The sequence below is a fragment of the Rhipicephalus microplus genome, chromosome 3 (genome assembly GCF_043290135.1).
Source record: "Rhipicephalus microplus isolate Deutch F79 chromosome 3, USDA_Rmic, whole genome shotgun sequence".
Taxonomy (NCBI): Eukaryota; Metazoa; Arthropoda; class Arachnida; order Ixodida; family Ixodidae; genus Rhipicephalus; species Rhipicephalus microplus.
The window spans coordinates 284,354,403-284,375,118 of NC_134702.1; the positions used below are offsets into that span (position 1 = coordinate 284,354,403).

At 47.7% G+C, this 20,716-nt stretch overlaps 1 protein-coding gene across 8 annotated transcripts in view; it reads left to right on the forward strand.

The window, feature by feature from the left end:
- Positions 1–20,716, forward strand: part of Pink1 (PTEN-induced putative kinase 1) — a 446,363-nt gene that overhangs the window by 204,138 nt on the left and 221,509 nt on the right. The gene's annotated exons all lie outside the window — the stretch shown is intronic.

The window sequence follows — 20,716 nt, forward strand, 5'->3', positions numbered from 1 at the left end:
TTAATACGCACATGCAATTTGTTACTGTACACACAGAACATGAAACTACGTATGTGCACATTGTCCTCATTGCGTCTTGCTGGGCTCAACAGCGTCGTCCGAAGCACTGCCCAACTGTCACTGACCTGCAAGGCGTTCGTCGTCGTTCCTCTTCGTCATGGTGCCCAACGCAATTTCACTGAACACTAATTGTTTCATCCGCGTCATCCACCGCACGACACATGGATATGCACTGGTTCTACGCACTGTTGAAACCCCGTGATGGACAAAAAGATTTGTAAATGTTGCTAAGAGTGCAGTAACTGCCAGGAGAACACTGCGTAACCAATAACGCAACCCAGAGCACGAATATTGTCCACCCCGGCTCAGCACGAGACGTGGAGAGGCACACATGCCGCCACCAGCCGCGGCCGCTCACTACTAGACCAGCTCCACTGCTACAGTGTACCAATGCACTCTACTATGCGCAACAAGTAACCATATCAATGCCGCCATTGCGCCCAGTGAATATGGCCGGCATGATGTCATTTCCCCCACACTTTTCACGTAGTGCCGCCTGCGCATGCCCTCTCCTACCTTTTCTTCCTCCGTGCCCCCTTTGCATAGAGATTGTGACTCGGGGGTAAATGGGTCCCTTCGGCTCGGCCTTCCGGTATATAAGGACTCGGAGCTTGTATAAACGGTGCACAGTAAGCGTGAAATCACTCGCCTAGAACAAAATAAGCCTTTCAGAAAGCATTATGATGCTTTGCAAAACTGGTACAATAAAACTAAGTTGTCACCAATATAAATGTTGTGGCAAAGTTACTTGTACTCGGCTATCTCATGAAACAATCAAGTGCATGTGGACTGATAAAGAATCAGTAGTCCGGATATCGTAGAGACTGCCGACATAACGAGTGCATGAATTCATCACAGTTTCGCTACTTCAGCACTATTTTTGGTTGGCCAGAAGCCACTTGTGATGTAGCGCGGCTCAAAGCGCTGCTTTCAAACTGCACAATTTCGATTGAGCAGCTAGGCAGACTCGTGCAAATTCGTGTGCGTCGTTTTTTCTTTTGCGGGCTAACAGGCTCCTGAAACAGGGAACTTCCCAACACAATTTAGTCACCCCTGCATGTTCACTCATGCACCATGGCGTGTCGCAGGTGTGCATGCACTAATACAGGCTCAATAATGCATTAAATGCTCTAAAAGCTAGCAATCACACGCTTTTGCAGGATACGGCAAGTCCGCTACAAATGCAGGCGCTCTTGACATCTTCAGTACAAAGTGACTACAGCACCGCTGCTGCTGTCACCCGCGGGATAACCAGCCGAGAAGCAATGCGGCCACCTCGTTCCTTCCACTGCCCCTGTCTAGTACACTGTAACAATGGGCTCCTTCCTGTCCAACCTACCTCTTGAAGAGAGGATTGTAGCATGCGGCAACCTCGTTGCTTCATCGACTGGTCAAGCACGCTATCTCGCCTATCACCTTCGGAAACACTTGTGTCGCCCAGTCGTTACCCAGTTGTTTGGCGGCATTTGTTCGTTGGAGGGCTTTTGGGAAAGGATTTGCGAAATGCCGTATTCACTTTAAGTCTGAACAGACTCCGATTCCAAGCCGACCCCCAAAAAGTCAGAAGCCTATAAAAAAATTTTACCTTAACTGTAGGCTGACTGAAACATCACCTTCGAAAACACTTGTGTCCCCTAGTCGTTTCCCAGTTGTTTGGCGGCATCTGTTCGCCGGAGGGCTATTGGAAAAGGATTTGCGAAATACCGTATTTACTCGAGTCTAAACAGACTCTGATTCTAAGCCGACCCCCAAAAAGTTGGAAGCCTAGAAAAAAAAATTACCTCGAATGTAGGGCGACCGAAACAGGGAAGACAGCGTTCACAAAGAGATAACATTTATTGAACCTAAAGATGAAACAAAGCAGTTTGTTTGTGATCCAACTAACTCGAGAAACATGCCGCCGCTAATCCTGTTCTATGTGTATGTCGTCATTTTTTTGCGCGACTTCTAGATAGTTGCGACATAAAAGATACCGCACTTGCCGATGCCGTGCTCATTGTGACTCATAGTCGCAGCTTCTTTCGTCGCTGACTTCTATCTCGCTGTCTTCAAACAGTGTGCAATCCTCGGAGCTATCAAGTGCACTGAATATGCCGCACTTCTTAAAAGAGCCCACAATCAATGTTTCTAGGATGTCGTTCCACGCTGCAGCAGCAGCTCCTCCAGTGACCCAAACTTTTTTCTTCCACTCCAAAGTTCCGCTCGGCTTGAACGTTGGACGGCGACATTGCAGCTAGGACAACTTTTCTTTTATAGGCGGCACTATATTCACACCGCCTGTAAGGCACCATTGAGCTATGCCACACACGGACCACTCGGAGGGCAACTAGAAATGGCGAACGGCTCGCCTCAACACTCGTCACAACTATCAAATAGCCGCCTCATGTGTGTATTTAAACCATGTGTTGGCTCAGCTACTAACGGCTACAATAGCCTCTAGGTGGCACTAGCTGTGCACAATTTTTCTCAATCAAAAATGGCGTGTTTTTCAAAATCTTTGAATCTAAGCTGACCCTGAAGTTTGCTCAAGTTTTATACCAAGAAATGTGAAAAAAAAATTGTTGGCTTAGATTCAAATAAATACGGTACTCAAAGTGGAGTCTTGCAAACATGTACGCATCCTCAAAAACTGGTTGAGGGTAAGCTGTTTGAATGACAACGTGAAGGCCCCCGTGGTCATGTGCTACTGAAAGAGTAGTGGAGGTCAGTAAAAGCGGCCACTCAATTCATGTGGGCTTGTTCTCTCACTAATGAGTGAAGAAGCAGTGGCAAACAGTCAGGACAGGTAGAAACAGTGTTTGTAGGAGGGGCCAAGGTACGTCGGTTCTCGGAAAGATTACTGATGAAAGGTGCCAAATATAGTTTACCAGTCATAGTACCTAAGCACGAGCTCCTAGCCATAGCTCACATGTTGGCTGACTTGGTGCCCGGCAAAGATAGAGGGAGTTGCCTATCGACAGCAGTCGTGGCATTAGGTCATGCGCCACATAGTGAGGTTTGCAGCCGCATGGCTTTACACAAGACAGCGGAGTGCGTCAACAACTTGGATTGTGCCAGGATGGTGGTTTACTGCTCTGCCCGAACTGCTCTTCAAAGAAAAAGGAAAAACAGCTTTGGAAAAGAACTTGAAACCATTCCGCCGGATGCCTTCCAAGGTCAATTCAAGAGCGGTAGTTCTCCTATTGGAAGCAGGACTAGAAAGTCTTTCACAAGCTGTGAGGTCTTGCAAGGGCGTGTTTTAGAAGTATTCCTCGAGGCTAAAACCCATAAGGTCATGGGTCTCCTACAAGCCATGTCGTAGAAAAGGGATGTTGGCAGCACCTCGTCAGTTCCTACCTACACCTGAATGTATCGGCTTCTGATCGCCCCTGAAGACTTAATGTCAGACATGTACGATGCTTATTATGAATTTTTTTGTTGAAGAATTGCTTTATTTTGCGCCACATGATGAACTGTCACTTTGTGAACAGAAGGCCATTGACTCTTTCGGGGCAGTAAATTTTCTAATTTAATGAAGGTACTTCAATGTTACCTGTGTTCGACCATAGTGTACTGGAAACAGTGGTGAATGGCGAATAAGGGTTTATCACCTACTGGTGACAAATCTCAATTGTTCTTTATGTATAATTACTGTATTACAGTAAAAAACTACATGTAATATTTGCTGTGCTTTCACTCCCTTTACTGTCTGTTGTTAGGTTGTGTTTAGGAAAGAATGAAGCCCTTGAGGCATTCACTTTTTTTTGTTTGGGGAATGAATAGATAGACAGACAGACAAAGAACTTTATTGGGTCCTGAGAAACGCTACTCCTTTGGAGCAACGTCGCAGGCTGCTTCCACATAGGAACGGGGAGGCCTAGCCTCACCGCCGCATCGTGGGCTTTCTGGACAGCCCATAGTTGTGGTAGCAACTCTGAACTTCGTAAGACAGAGTATTAATCTTCTTCTGTGAGCCGACTTGGGCCCCATAACGAGGGGCACTGCCAGAGCATATGTGCTTAGTTACTAACCGCACCACAATCAGGACAAGTAGTGTCAAAAGCCTCTGAGGAGACTATGCTGAGGGAAAATAGACTTGGATAGGACCTGGTCTGGAGCATTCTAAATGGGATGGCCTGAGATCTAGACAACTTGTTATGCGGAGGAGCAAATGACCGCCTACTCAACTGGTAGTGTTTAGCCGCTTCACTGAATGTAAGAAAGCGTCCCTGAACATCTCGCTTCCAACCTGTGGACCTACGTCCTCCCCAGCGCCGAGGGTTAGTGCACGTGCCCGGGAGTGAGCAGTGTCATTAAGGTTTACTAGAGGGTCCAGTAGGGGTTTGAGATGTGCAGGAAACGAGGTAATGGTATATGGAAAAAGTGTCCTATTTTCAAGTAGTTTAAATACTTCAGTACAGACGAAACCAGAGGCGAAAGCCTGGACCGCTGACATTGAGTCGGTGAAGACTTGTGATGTACTGTCATCTAGAAGGACAAGGGCTACAGCCAACTGTACGGCTCTTGAGGGAGTACAGTCTCTAACTGACGCAGCATTGATAATAGAACCCATATCATTGACGGAAATAATAGAAAACCTAGCTGAGTGACCGTACTGAGCGGCATCAACAAAACACACTGAATGAGGATTGTTCCTGGTGTTCTCCAGAAGTATGATGGCCCTAGCCCGGTACCTTCCTACGTTGTGCTGAGGATGGTCGTTTCGTGGAAACAGAGAGACTTGGATGGCAGTACATTGTTCATCTGGCGGTGATCCTCTACGAGTGCCGGACTGAGGCCTAGGACGGACAGAATCTTTCTACCAGCCAGCGTAGATGACAGGCCCATTAGCTTTGCAGTCTCTTGGGCTTCAATGACCTCATCTAGGGTGTTACGAACTCCTACCTGCATAAGCCGTTCAGTGCTTGTTCGCACAGGGATGCCCAACACCCTCTTCACGCTTTTTCTGACCAGAGTTTCCAGCTTCTTCTTTTCGAATTCATACCAAGAGTGCATGGCAGCAACGTACGTTTTATGACTCATGAGGAAAGCATGAAAGAGCCTCAGTAGATTGTCCTCTCTGAGTCCCCTCCTTCTGTTCGAAACCCTATTAATCAACCTGATCATGTTCTCGGTCTTAGTTGAAATCTCAGCGATGGTTTGTCCGTTGTACCCGTGCGACTCTATAATCATGCCCAGCACTCTAATAGTGTCCACTCTCGGAATGGGGGCACCACTTCCGGTGCCACTTTCTACTTTCCCTTCGCTACCTCTGGGACACCAGATGGTAATATCATCAGCGTAAAGCGTATGGCTGGTGCCCTTCACATTAGATAGCAGTGTGGACAACTTGCATAAAGCGATGTTAAAGAGGAGTGGGGATATCACGGCTTCTTGGGGTGTGCCTTTAGGGTCCAGTGCTATGGGAGAGGACTTGAGGTCTCTAATATTGAGCATGGCCTTCCTGAATTTGAGAAAGGAGCTTTCATTTCATTTTCATTTCATTTTATTTCCTTAAAGACCCCTTGCGGGGCATTACATAAGGGGTGGGTACATAAAAATTGAGCAGAAAACAATGGTTTGTTCTAAAGTGAAAGATGATTAGTGATACTGGTTGTGAAGGTAGAAGTACAAGTAATGGCAGGAATGTCGCCTGAAAGGCCATTCCAGGCAACTGCTGTGCGAGGAAAAAATGATGTTGAAAAAGTAACGGTGCGTGCACGTGGGCATGCGACTTGAAGAGGATGATTAGTTCGTTGAGAGATGTGCGCTGGGGGAACAAAATAAGGTGGCATGCGCATCGAGCTGTGAAAAAACTTATGAAATAACGAAAGACTGGCGATACGGCGGCGGAGGGAAAGGAGGGGCAGTTGAAGTTCTGCCTTTAGTGAAGATACGCTGACGTCATGGGAGTAAGAATTATTGATAAACCTAGTGGCACGGTTTTGAATACACTCAAGGGCGTCTTCAAAATAGGCCTGTTGCGGGCTCCAGATTGGGGAAGCATATTCAAGTTTAGTTCTAACAAGGCTTTTGTAAGATAATAATTTTATATTTCTAGGTACGTTACGTAGATGACGTCGCAAGAATCCCAATGTTTTGTTTGCCGATGATATGACTTTCGTGATATGCAAACTCCATGAAAGATCGTTGCAGAGTGTGACCCCCAGATATTTAAAAGAATTAACAGTTTCAACTGGAACATTACTGATGGAATATGGAAAAACAAGTGGAGAACGGCGGCGGGTGAAGGATAAGGCTTTGCACTTGTGAGGGTTAAGTTCCATTAGCCAATCATCGCACCATTGTTTTACATTGTTAAGATCACTCTGTAGAGCTAATTAATCAAAAGCGTTACAAACAGTGTGTTAAATAACACAATCGTCGGCAAACATTCGGATTTTACAGGATACATGAGTTGGGAGATCGTTAATAAATATCAGGAATAAAATCGGGCCCAGAACCGACCCCTGCGGGACACCAGATGTTACCGGAAGTGAAGTAGAGGTAGCATTGTTAACAAAGACAGCTTGAGTGCGGTTACTTAAAAATTCATGGATCCACTTTAGGACGTCGGGGTGTAGGGTTAAGCGGGAAAGTTTCAACAGAAGGCGTTTATGGGGTACTTTATCGAATGCTTTCGCAAAGTCCAGGAATATGGCATCAGTCTGTACGTTAGAATCCAAGTTAATATGCAAGTCGTGCGAAAACATAGCCAGTTGAGTCTCGCACAACAAACCTTTGTAAAAGCCATACTGCGCGGAATTGAAAAAGTTATTTGAGTCTAGGAAGTCCATAATCCGGGTGTAGATGACATGTTCGATGATTTCGCATGGAATGCTGGTTAATGAAATTGGTCGGTAATTGAGGGGTGACTCTCTAATACCTGATTTGAATACTGGGGTGATATTTCCGTGTTTCCAATCACTAGAAAGCTCACCCGTGGAAAGAGACTGCGAGTAAAGTAGACACAAAAATTTTGCACAGATCTGTTGAGTGTTCTTTAGAAATTTCGAATTTATGTTGTCAATACCTGATGATGAAGATAATTTAAGTTTATCAATGATTGCCAAAACTCCGGGTTCAACAAAAAGGATTGGCGGCATGGAAGTACTGACTACGGTAGGCTGTGGCGGGGGTGGAACGTCAGTTTCTTTGCTAAAAACCGATGAGAAAGCTCTATTAAACAGGTCGGCACATTCCGAGTCAGTGGCCACGTCACCTGCTTCATTAATGAGAGTAATAGTGCATGAGTGGTTGGGATTTATGACCTGCCAAAATTTCCTAGGGTTACTAGCAAGCAATTTCGGTAAGTGAGGGTGAAAAAAGGAATGCTTAGCGTTTCGTATCGCCGTGAGGTAAGCTTTTTCAGCAGCATAATATTTTAAGCATGCGTTTTCGATATTCTGCTGCTTGGCGGAACGAAAAAAGCGTTTTTTCTTATTTTCTAATTTTTTGAGCGTTTTAGTAAACCATGGTTTTTGGGAACAGGTTTTTGGGAACAGGTTTTTGGGAACAGGAGCTTACGTATCTGTGGAAGGCTTCGCCCAGTCCAAGCTCCAAAATAGAGATTAAGATGTGCACGTGAGAGATATTGTCAAACACCTTGCCGACACAGGACGTTAGCGATATGGGCCTAAGATTGCCTAAACCTGGAGGTCGCCCCGGCTTGGGAATGAAGACAACCGACGCCATTTTCTAAGAGTATGGGACAGAACCTTCTTTCTATATGCGATTGATCTCATCGGTAAGAAAATTGATGGATTCATCTTCCACGTTCCTGAAGGCCTTGTTAGAGATGCCACTCGGCCCTTGAGCTGATCTTTCATTAAGGTTTTGAAGAACTTTCCAAATCTCACTGGTGGTAAAGGGCTCTCCGAGCTCAGTTCAAGGGGGTCCAGGGTAAGACAGATAGTCTGAACAGCTCGAGGAGCCAATGGGTAAATATCTGTGAGCCAAACCATCCAGTATAGCGTCTTCAGATACAGACTGTCTGGTGGTATGTATGAGTTTACCAATGGCTTGCCTTTGATTACTCTTGCAATTTGACTCGTCCAGAAGGTACTTTAGCAAATTCCATTTCCCTCCTATTCTAATTTGGCCATCAACACAATTGCACACCTCATCCCACTGCTGCCTAGAGAGGGTTTGGCAGTGGTCCTCGATGGTTCGGTAAGTTGTGCAATTTGAGCCTCTGCCCCTTCCACCTATTGAGTAATGATTTCTTGGCCTCTAGGAAGTACGCAAGGCGGCTTTCCATCCTATTCATTAACAAATCCGTGTGCATCTTTTTGTCGCCTTACTAATGTCTCCCTTGAGCTGTTTGGCCCATTGATCCAGGCTGAGGGTTGAGTCTTCAGCTTGCGCACATTCTTTTCTAATATGCTTGCGCACATTCTTTTCTAATATGCCAGAAGTAATACTAATCTGTGAAACTAAACTCTCTTACGGGCTTGCCCTTCACACTGATATGGTTAGCTAGGACATTATCGTCACTACCCAGATCCACGTGCAAGTTGTGCCAAGTAGCAGATTCAACATTTTTAACAAAGGTAGATCTGGCGTGGTGTCCCTCGTGCAGGAGTTACCCATCCTGATCAGAAATGCTGGGTCCGTGGCCAGGGTGACGTTCAAATCGCTGCTTGCCACAAATTCTCACCTTTACGGGATGACCTAAGATAACCCCAAGCCTGATGAGGAGTGTTGAAATCACCCGTAACCACAAGCGGGGTCATACCAGTCTTGGCGGCAGCCCTATTCAAGAGCACTGTAAACCTTTGTCTCGAGTCATTTGGCGAATTATAAATATTGACACGTGCGGTTCTTTTGGTTTACGAAGGAAGACGCTATCACTTTCTGTTAAGCGCAACGCAGGCCGCGTTTATCTTGTATGCCACTCTGGAACGCGTTCCAGAGTGGCATACAAGATAAACTGGGCGCCGTGATCGTGCAGAGGACCGACGGACTTGAAAGGGTCATCAGTTACGCTAGCCGGTCACTTTCGAAGGCAGAAGCCAATTATTCCACGACAGAAAAGGAATGCCTTGCCATCATCTGGGCTACATCAAAGTTCCGCCCCTACCTGTACGGCAGGCCTTTCAAAGTCGTGAGTGACCACCACGCCTTGTGTTGGCTAGCTAACTTGAAGGATCCATCAGGGCGCCTCGCACGGTGGAGTCTCAGACTACAGGAATTTGACATCACCGTCGTCTACAAGAGCGGACGAAAGCACTCCGACGCCGACTGCTTGTCTCGCGCCCCTGTCGATCCGCCGCCCCAGGATGACCAGGACGACGACTCTTTCCTGGGACCCATAAGTACCGACGACTACGCGGAACGCCAACGAGCTGACCCGGAGCTCAAGATCCTCATGGACTACCTGCAAGGCAAGACCGCCGACGTGCCGAAAGTATTCCGCCGAGGACTGGCTTCGTTTTTCCTGCGAAACAACGTCCTCCTGAAGAAAAACTTCTCGCCACTCCGCGCCGACCACCTCCTCGTGGTACCTTCAGCGTTACGTCCAGAGGTTCTGGAAGCATTACACGACGACCCGACAGCCGGACATCTTGGTGTTTCCCGCACACTGTCACGAATACAAGAGAAGTACTATTGGCCTCGCCTCGCTGCCGACGTCGCCCACTACGTAAAAACATGCAGAGACTGTCAGCGACGCAAGACGCCGACAACTAGGTCAGCCGGACTTCTGCAACCCGTCGAACCACCTCAACGGCCATTCCAACAAATCGGCATGGACTTACTGGGGCCGTTCCCAACGTCAACTTCTGGCAACAAATGGATTGTCGTAGCGACTGACTACCTCACCCGCTATGCCGAAACAAGGGCCTTGCCCAAGGGCACTGCCGCCGAGGTCGCCATGTTCTTCATTGAGAACATCGTCCTCCGCCACGGAGCCCCCGAGGTCCTCATCACCGACAGAGGTACGGCCTTTACGGCTGACCTAACGCAAGCGATCTTGAGGTACAGTCAGACAAGCCACCGCCGAACCACCGCGTACCACCCACAGACGAATGGCCTCACCGAGCGTCTAAATAAGACCATCGCCGACATGCTGGCCATGTACGTGGACGTCGAGCACAAGACGTGGGACGCCATACTCCCGTATGTAACCTTCGCGTACAACACGGCCGTGCAGGAAACGACGCTGTTTGCTCCATACAAGCTCGTCTACGGACGGAGCCCAACAACGACGCTTGACGCCATGCTACCGGTCGGCACCGACGAAGAAGACCTCGACGTCGCCAGCTACCTGGATCGCGCTGAAGAAGCTCGACAGCTAGCCCGCCTGCGTATCAAGAGCCAACAGACGGTCGACAGGCGCCACTACAACCTTCGACGACACCACACCGAATACCAACCAGGTGACCTTGTCTGGGTCTGGACGCCGATACGACGACGGGGATTGTCTGAGAAGCTCCTGCGACGCTACTTTGGACCCTACAAGGTAGTCCGACGTCGTGGTGAACTTGACTATGAGGTCGTGCCCGATGGCTTAACGTCATCCCAACGACGCCGTGCACGACCCGAAGTCGTACACGTGGTGCGACTTAAACCTTATTACGCGCGCTGATTAGCTGTGACACATTGTTAATGTAATTTATTGCATGTACTCTCTCTTATGTTCTGTCTTTAGCATCGGGACGATGCTTTTTCAGAGGGGGGTAGTGACACGTGCGGTTCTTTTGGTTTACGAAGGAAGACGCTATCACTTTCTGTTAAGCGCAACGCAGGCCGCGTTTATCTTGTATGCCACTCTGGAACGCGTTACGACGCATGTATAAAAAACTGACACGTGCGGTTCTTTTCGTTTGCGAAGGAAGACGCTATCACTTTCTGTTAAGCGCAACGCAGGCCGCGTTTATCTTGTATCCCACTTTGGAACGCGTTACGACGCGTGTATAAAAAGCCGGCGCAGTGCGCCACTGGGGGACTTTTTTTTTTTTCCGTCGGCCGACGACTGTTCACGCCGCTGTTGCTGTGAGTTGTGTTTGGCCCTGTTTTGCTGGGCACAAGTTCGCCCAATAAACAGTTCGCCTGACACCGCCCTGACTCCTGCGTGCTTCCTCTCAAGTGCTGCGTGTATCACAACCTCGTGACAATATGCAGGATGAAAACACACTCTTGAAATGAATCCCCGGAAAAATTTCGACCAATGAGTGTTCCACCTTATGAATGAGTGTTCATAGAAATATCATGCGAGACATAGGTGTATATAGGAGATATAGGTGTAGGTGATACGTGCGTGCAAATGCCCCTTCGTCGGTCTTCATAAAGAGGGTGAGATGTGTAACCCGGCAAAGTGACAGAATCCAAAAGCGTCTCTTGAAGCAAAATAACGTGCAGCTTTTCAGAGTGAGAACGAATGAACTATAACGTGCGGCTTTTCAGAGTGAGAACCCCGCAGGGGCGCCTGTGAAACTGGCGTTTGGTGTGTAGCGACACCACGGACCCAAGCTAACGGTGGAGTTTCTACTCCCTCCCACGCCTAGCCGTGCGTGGCTTTGCCGTGTCCGGGGAAAAGGGGATCCTGGGGGTTGAGCCGACGCTGGGTGATTGGACCGTTAAGGCCCCCCGGCAGAGGCAACACACCCCTTTGGCCCCGGCTTCACGTAGACGGCACCCCTGGGCTGACCCACCCAGGGGAAATCGGCAGTCGCCTTTTCCTATCTCTTTCTCCCTACATCTTCGTCTTTATCTTTTACTATTTATCTGTTCTGTCTTCTACTCTCTTCCGTTTACGTCCAAACTTCCTGGCGGCTAGGGTTAACCCTGTGCAAATAGCCTACCTTGGTCTAGGCGCATTGGGTTATAGTGGCGTTGTACGGCTGGCGTCTGCAGTTTTCAGCATCTGTAAACTTGTAGCGTCCCCTCGTTGGGCTCCGTAGTGGGTGGCCGCCAACGCTGCTGAACAAAAATAAGACCGGCATGCATGGAGCATTCCCTCAACTGTCTGATCGTATCGGCCTAAAGCGGGTACGCACCGACGACATAAACTTCTTCAACCAGCCAATAGAAACTTTTCCCCACTTCCACGTCATTCACTGTGAAAAAACCGGAAAGCAAGCCAGGACCGTATCTCCTTTCGTAGTTGCCAGGTGTCTTAATGAAACTCTCGGGGCTGGATACAAAGTAACCAAAATGGCTAACGGACACCTTCTTCTCGAAATTCGGGACAAAGCACAATTTGTAAAGCTAGACAGCCTCTCAACGTTTGGTGACGTGCCGATCACGGTAACACCACACAGATCCATGAACATCACTCGCGGAGTGGTATTTGATGCAGACTTACTTGAACTCACCGAAACTGAACTTTTGGAAGGGTGGAAGAGCCAAAATGTCAATAATGTACAGAGAATTATCATCAGAAGAGATAATAAGGAAATACCAACGAAACACTTGATACTCACATTTGCATCCAGTAAACTACCAGATTCCATTCAAACAGGGTACACAAAGACATCTATCAGGCCGTATATACCAAACCCTCGTCGTTGCTTCCAATGCCAGAGGTATGGCCATGGCTCTAAAACCTGTCGTGGTCGCCAGACTTGTGCACAATGTGGAGTCCTAGGCCACGTGTCTGAGAACTGCAAACAACTGCCACACTGTGTAAACTGCGAAGGAAACCATGCCGCATATTCGCGCTCCTACACATACTGGAAAAAAGAAAAAGAAATGATTACATTGAAGGTGAAGGAGAACATTACGTTTAAGGAAGCTAGGCGAAGAGTTGCTCCACTCTATGGATCTACATACGCTGATGCGGCGCGTCAGGGAGCACCGCCGAACCAGCCCTCGCCACTCCTTCGGCCCGCGCATACTGAGCCGGCGGTTGTGGCACCTGCCCCCAAGGCGGCTGTAGCCCAGGCTACACTGCCTGTTCCCAAACAGAGACCGGAGACTCCAGAGTCTTCGGGTCTCAAGGCCTCCCCTCACCAGGCGAGGCTCGAAATCCGAACTAACAGCCCTCACGTGCGGGCATCCAGTGCCTCCGAGGAGGCAATGGATACGTTGGCACCCTTGGTGCCGAAAGAGCGGCGTGGCTCCTTGGAGCGCGCCAAGAAAAGAAAAAAGCAAATAACAGGGCCTGGTGACGACCCTGTTAAGTGAACTCAAACTCCCCGTCTAAACAGCCACTCGCTTTTCGTACACACAGCATTATTTTACATTCACCATGAACACTCAAATTATACAATGGAACGTCAGGGGCCTTCTCAGAAACCTTGACGACATCCAAGAACTCTTACACGAACGCTCACCAAAAGTGCTGTGTGTACAAGAAACACACCTTAATTCAAAACACACAAATTTTCTTCGTAAATACGTTATTTTTCGAAAGGACCGTGATGATGCCATGACATCATCCGGAGGTGTTGCCATCATAGTGAATCAAGGAATTGCATGCACACACTTACAACTCCAAACATCCCTTGAGGCAGTGGCTGTTCGAGCGGTTCTTTTTGATAAACTGATCACAATCTGCACTATTTACATTCCTCCTAGCTATCAGCTGCAAAAACGTGATTTACCCTCTTTAATTGATGAACTTCCGGAACCTTATGTTCTCCTTGGAGACTTTAATGCGCATAGCAGGCTATGGGGTGACCCTCGGTATGATGCGCAAGGTCGACTCATCGAACAGTTCCTTCTCTCGTTGAGCGCGTGTCTCCTAAATCGAAAAGAACCAACCTATTATAATCTCGCCAATAACACCTACTCCTCCATAGACCTAAGCATAGTATCTCCATCTCTTGTGTCTCTACTCCAGTGGAAAGTCGTCAGTAATCTGTACGGAAGTGACCACTTCCCCGTAGTTCTGAGCACACATACAGTAACTGAGTGTCCACCACGTGTTCCCAAGTGGCTCATAAACAGAGCCGACTGGGAACAGTTTTATACCATCGCTCGTCTAGGTTGGAATGACATATGTACTTTGAACATTGATGTTGCTGTCCACTTCTTCACAGCGTTTTTGATTGATGCTGCAACAAAATGCATCCCACAAACAAATGGACACCCTGGAAAACGGCGTGTGCCATGGTGGAACTCTGAATGCCGAAACGCGCGCAAACAGCAAAACAGAGCTTGGAGGCTGTTTCGGAACTCACCGGCAGCCGAAAATCTTGACACCTTCAAGAAAATAAAGTCTCAAGCTAGGAGAACCCGTCGGCAGGCCAGAAGAGAAAGCTGGCAGAAGTTTTTGTCAGGGATCAATTCTTACACACAAGAGGCCAAAGTCTGGAACATAGTCGGTAGGATAGCAGGGAAACAAGTACACACACTTCCACTCATAAACACTCAAGGTGATACCTTGGAAGATCAGGCAAACTTCCTCGGGGCACATTTTGAACGGGTAGCCAGCTCGTCCCACTATACTGACATTTTCCAAAACTACAGAACAAGAATAGAAAAGCAGAAACTCGAACACAAATCCACTAGATACGAGGCATATAACCAAGCTTTCAGTCTAGCGGAGCTCCGAACATCTCTAAACTCCTGCAGTACTTCTGCCTTAGGTTCTGACCGTGTGGTGTATGAAATGTTAAAAAACCTACCAACCGAAACACGAAAAACCTTGCTTTGTTTGTACAATGCTATCTGGTTTTCTGGCACTATCCCTACCTCCTGGAAAGAGGCTATTATTATTCCCATTTTAAAAGAGGGCAAGGACCCTTCTTTAGCTTCAAGTTATAGGCCTATTGCACTTACAAGCTGCTTGTGCAAAGTATTCGAAAAAATGATAAACTGCCGACTTGTACATATCCTTGAAACAAACAATTTGCTTGACCCATTTCAGTGCGGGTTTCGAGAAAGTAGATCCACCACAGACCACCTTGTTTGTATCGAGGCACAGATCAGAGATGCCTTCGTCCATAAACAATATTTTCTCTCTGTGTTCCTCGATATCGAAAAGGCGTATGATACAACATGGCGTTTCAGAATTCTAAGAGACCTGTCCCACCTTGGTGTGCGCAGAAGAATGTTTCATATAATCGAAAGTTATCTGTCAAACAGGACATTCCGTGTCCGTCTGGGCAGTGTGCTCTCCCAAACATTTGTCCAGGAAACAGGCGTGCCCCAAGGTGGCATGCTTAGTTGCACACTTTTTATTATCAAAATGAATTCTTTGCACTTGTCCATTCCCCGCAATATGTTCTATTGTACATATGTCGACCACGTTCAGCTTGGCTTCAAGTCATGCAACTTGGCCATGTGTGAGCGGCAGGTTCAGCTGGGTTTAAATAAGGTCTCCAAATGGGCAGATGAAAATGGATTTCGACTTAACCCACAAAAAAGCACGTGTGTCTTGTTCTCTCGAAAGAGAGGCATGCACTCGGAACCTGACATACGACTGAACGGGCAACGTCTGTCCGTCAAAGCCGAGCATAAATTCTTAGGCTTAATCTTGGACAACAAGTTGACCTTCGTACCGTACATCAAGGATTTAAAAACAATATGTTTAAAAGCCATGAATGTTATAAAAGTGTTGTCACGCACTACGTGGGGTAGTGATAGGCAATGCCTCATGAACCTCTATAGAAGCCTCATTCGCACCCGCTTAGATTATGGGGCCGTTGTCTATCAGTCTGCTACTCAAAGTGCCTTGAAGATGCTGGACCCTGTGCACCATTTGGGCATCCGTCTTTCTACGGGTGCTTTTCGCACCAGCCCCGTAGAAAGCCTTTATGTTGAGTCAAATGAGTGGTCGCTTCATCTGCAGAGAACTTACATGTCCTTTGTTAGTTTCCTTAAGGTGAAACAGACAAGAAGCACCCCTCATACTCTACAATTAATGATTTGTCGAGCTCAACTCTGTTTCAAAACAGGCCTTCGATGAGGCAGCCCTTCTCAGTTCGCCTGAAGGGTCTAGCTGAGGACACTGGAGTGTCACTCGAACACAGTTTAATGGCTCCTGTAGCATACCCGCCACGGCGGCAGTGGCAGACTATAGACTGCGATGTGTCTTTCCTAGAAGTTACAAAACATGCACCTATTGCCCATATCCGAACATACTTTTTGGAACTTCAACACAAATACACACGTCCTGAGTTCTTCACAGATGCCTCCAAGACTAACTCCTCTGTGTCCTACGCTGCTGTCGGCCCATCCTTTTCGGATACTGGCCCTCTACATCCAGGCACAAGTATCTTCACAGCGGAAGCTTACGCGATACTTGTGGCAGCTAAACACATCAAACAATCACAAATACAAAAAGCAGTAATTTATACAGACTCCCTCAGTGTGGTAACGGCTCTGCACAGTCTTAAAAAACAAAAAAACCCTGTCCTCGTTTCACTTTACTCCATTTTATGCACACTCTACACACTCGACCAACATGTTGTAGTGTGCTGGGTGCCAGGGCACCGTGAGATTCAAGGCAACGTGAGGGCGGATCAGCTCGCTGCATCCGTCGACAAAAGCACTGCCCCTACACCCATATTAATCCCAGCCCTTGATCTTAAGCCGTCTCTCAAACGAAACCTCAGGGACTACTGGCAGAGCAAGTGGGATACACACACACACAAAACAAACTACACATTATTAAGCCACACCTTGGTCATTGGCTGCCACTATCAAAATTGCATCATACAAAGGTAATACTAACGAGACTCAGGATAGGACACACATACACGACACACACACATCTTTTGTCCGGTGGTGATTTACCATTGTGTGATAAATGTGGCGAAGCATTAACAGTTCTTCACGTTTTAATTCAATGTAAACAGTTAGACACTCTAAGAAGACAACATTTTCCATTACCCTACCGACAGCATATACCTTTACACCTTGCCATGTTCGTCGGTAGGGAACCGCTTTTTAGTCATAAATCATTGTTAGCGTTTTTAAAAGAAATTCATAATTTTCATATCATATACCCGGGCATTCCGTAGCACGACCTCTGTAGAGAGGTTTTTGCTGCGGAGGTTACACAAGAAAGCACTTGCCTCACGGCCCTTGGACGCAAGGGTATGAACGAGTGAGGCACTTGTGCTAATGCCATACATATCCACCATCGTCTTATTATCACCAACTTTTGTCATCATTCACACCATACACATCTTTCACGGCATGATCATCATTTTATTACTTGTATGTTTTTACCCGCCTTACTGCGAGGAATTTTATGGCCCTTATACAGCCGCTAATCACAATCATTGTCCACATTCCTTGTCCCATGAACTGGCGCTCTTTGGCCATCAAATGGCCCTTGCACCAAAAAAAACCATATATTATCATCATTTTCAGAGTGAGAATGAATGAACTGCTGAAGAACTGCCTTTTTGCGGGAAAACTCCCAGCAGTTCCACTGCCGAATCCTCAACTCTTCAGGCGTACGTGCCATGGTCAGGCTCGAAAAATATGTGCCTGCATTCGAGCGCGTTGACCTTAGCGTCCAATCCATAGAAGTTAGCGTCTGTGACGTAGTGTCAAGTTTTGGGCCCAGGACCGCTAGTCAAGAAACAATCGAGCCACGAGTGCACACACACACACACACGCACGCACACGCACGCGCGCACACACACACACACACACACACACACACACACACACACTATATTTACACAGGAAAAGCAACTAATAATGGAGCAACTATTATTATTTATTTCTAAACATAGTCTGTCACATGCAGTTCTATGGGAAACCTCTCACTAATTAAAAGTCTCTCGCCGTTTTTTGCTTGGGGTGACGTGCCGTCTGTCCTGTTGGTGTCTTCAACGTGAGTTGGCCCGTTGACCCACGCCATCTCGCGGCCTTCTGCCGCAGTAGCAGCAGGAGGGCAGCGGTCGCTCGGAAGCTCCGTCCTGGAGCAACAGCTCTCAGCCGCCGCGTTCGTCCCAGTAGCACACCTGGGTCGTGCCAGCCACCCGGAACGGCAACAGGACCAGCGGCCCACAGCAAACCGGAACTCGTAACAAATTGGGACGGCAGCTGGAACAGCGGAACCTTGCCTAGTCCCTGGGCCAGTCACCCAGCCGGAGTCGAGGCCTCGTTAGCCGATTGTCCAGCTGTCAGCAGCGAGAGCCTGAACAGCAGCGGATCGCCTGGTCCCTGGGCCAGTAACCCAGCTGGAGTCCGGGACAGTACAGCGCCTAGAGGACGTCTTCTAGTTCCCCGGACCGGTTGTCCAGCCAAGAACCGTCTGTCCTTGCCCGCTTCGCTGCTTCGAACGCTGTCACGCGCTTCCCGATCCTGTGCGCTCTTCTTTGTCGTCTTCACTCTTCTGCCCATATTATCACAGCGTCCAACATATTGGCTTTAGCATCCAGTGTGGTGAACTTGTCCGCCAAGGTATCGACCTTAACATGAACCAATGCGATTGTTTGGCTAAGGGACTGGAACATGTCTCTGATCTTCGTTTTAAAACTATGCAGTTCCTCATTAAGAGCGGGCCTCGTCAAAGCCCTCTTTTTGGAACCATGAAAGTGCAGTACACTGCACTTTCATGGTTGTTTTGACCGGCGTCTTCGCAGGGTTTTCCATGGGCGTTTCCATGGCCATTTCCATAGGTGTTTCCATAGGCATTTCCATAGGCGCGCGCGTTTCGAGTCTAGTGACCTGAGGGGGTTGTAGAGCCTTACTCTTAGCATTATTATAATCATTGTTAAGTGCGACTAACTTGACTCTAAGTTGCGCAATCGCCTTCTTTAGTGCAGCGCTTTTCCTTTCCAGCTGAATAATTATATCATTGTACTGCTCTGGCAGCATGCCCCTCGTTACCTGTTTCTGGGATCCTTTGACGTGGTCAGCCCACTCGGTCGCTGTGGCAGCAGGCACCTGAATGCTGACGGCCGGGCCCCGTGATCGGGAACAGCTTCTGGACTGTGAACGGCTTGTGGATCGGGGACCGCTCCGGTATCAGGAGCGCCGCCTCGAGCTCCTGGACTGGGACCTGGACTTGTTTGGACAGCTCATGTATCCGTGGAAAGTCCCTGTCAAAATCGCGTCTCTCTGTTCTGGGCTGTCTGACGATGTAAGGTATCTCGAATCTTTGTGTACAGGTTCTGTCGGCCGTTAGATGAGGCCCTCCACAGAAGGCGCACTTCGATGAGCAAACGTGCTGGTCGCCAGGGGAGGTCATTTCGCAACCTCGACAGCTAACATTTCCGGGAGTGGGGCACACGTCGGCTCTGTGGCCAAGTCTGCCACAGGTATAGTAAACACCCGTCTGCCATCGGTAGAGGGTGCACTTGACTATGCTGTGACCGCACATGACGCAATTTGGGACTCGAAGTCCTTCAAAGAGGATAATGACTGTGGTAGAATTCTTGATTCGCTGCACTTCGAGAACAGTGGGGTTCCTCGGCTGAATAAGAAGTCTTCTGAGCTCTTCTTGTCAATTTCCATATCTATGTTTCTGATGATGCCCTTGCATGTGTTGCCGGGTGCAGCAATGTAAGAGCTAACCTCGTACCTTGCGTTATTAATGGTGATCGCCTCTAGACTTGCGTAGGCCTTGGCATTGGCCTGCGATGGCGTACTAATCACAACAATGTTCTGCATAGCGTTAGGACAAATGATGCCTTCTGTGACATCCGCAGCGAAGAGACGCGCGGCTGTCATGAGCGCATGAGGAATCTGGCCCTTACTGGTATTCCTAACGTTCAGGCCTCCCCGAGGCCTAACAATGATTCGAAAATTCTCCCTTGGTAGATGAGGCAGCCTTGACGCGTTGGCGAGGTGTTTCTTCACGTTGGTGGGAAATCGGATGCCAGCGTTCTTGCCGTATGGTGAACCTTGAACTTCAGTGCCCACCACAAGTGTTTTAGTTGATTTACGCTTAGAAAGCGCCGTTGTCTACCTAGAACACTGGAATTCTTCAGGAGAAATGTCCTCTCCTTGCACAGTGACTTGCATAGCCATCTTAGCTAAGCCTAGCATTAGGCTTAGCTAAGCTTAACTTTAGGCTTAGCAAGCCACGCCGTGGTCGAGCAAAAAAGTTCTTCAAAAGTCTGTAAAAGATCCACCCACCATGACAAAATTATTTCCACGTGGTCCTCAACACTTCAGGCGTCGACTGGAGCAAAAAGCATCAAACACATAGCTAACTTTTCACAGAAAAAAGGTGAACAAGCAGGAGTCTATGTTAGTCGATCGCATGAATTGGTGCCCCCTAGAATTTCCAATGAATGGAGCTACTTTTGAAGGAATAAACAGATTTTATTTCTGATGAGATACAGAAAAGCGAAGCGAAGCTAAGGGCCATTTGGCCTGGCGTGGCTTCCCTTTGCGAAATGATAGAAGTTCAGCAAACAGTGCTACATTGAATAATTCTCTCTCCCACTTTTATTTGTAGAAGAGTATACAATTCACATGACCATGTGTTTTCAAAATTTAAAAATTTTGTAGCTTCTTGCTTCATGGCTCACTTCTTATCATTCAGTCGAAGCAGCAAGAAAAAAAATTTGCTGTCATTATTACATCTGGATTGGTCCCTCTTGATGTCTGTTGTAGCAAAGTATGAGCTTGCCAGTGCGATCATCGTGTTGCAGAAAAAGTATGAGACTGAGTGATTGTGAATATTGGTAGCAACTCATTGTGATTATTGGTAACAAGAGAGAAAGATTCTCATGATGTGCTAGTAACAGGAGCGAAGCAGCTGCTTTCTCGGTAGCCTTAAAACAAACAAAGATGATAAGGAAGTGAGATTGCAACG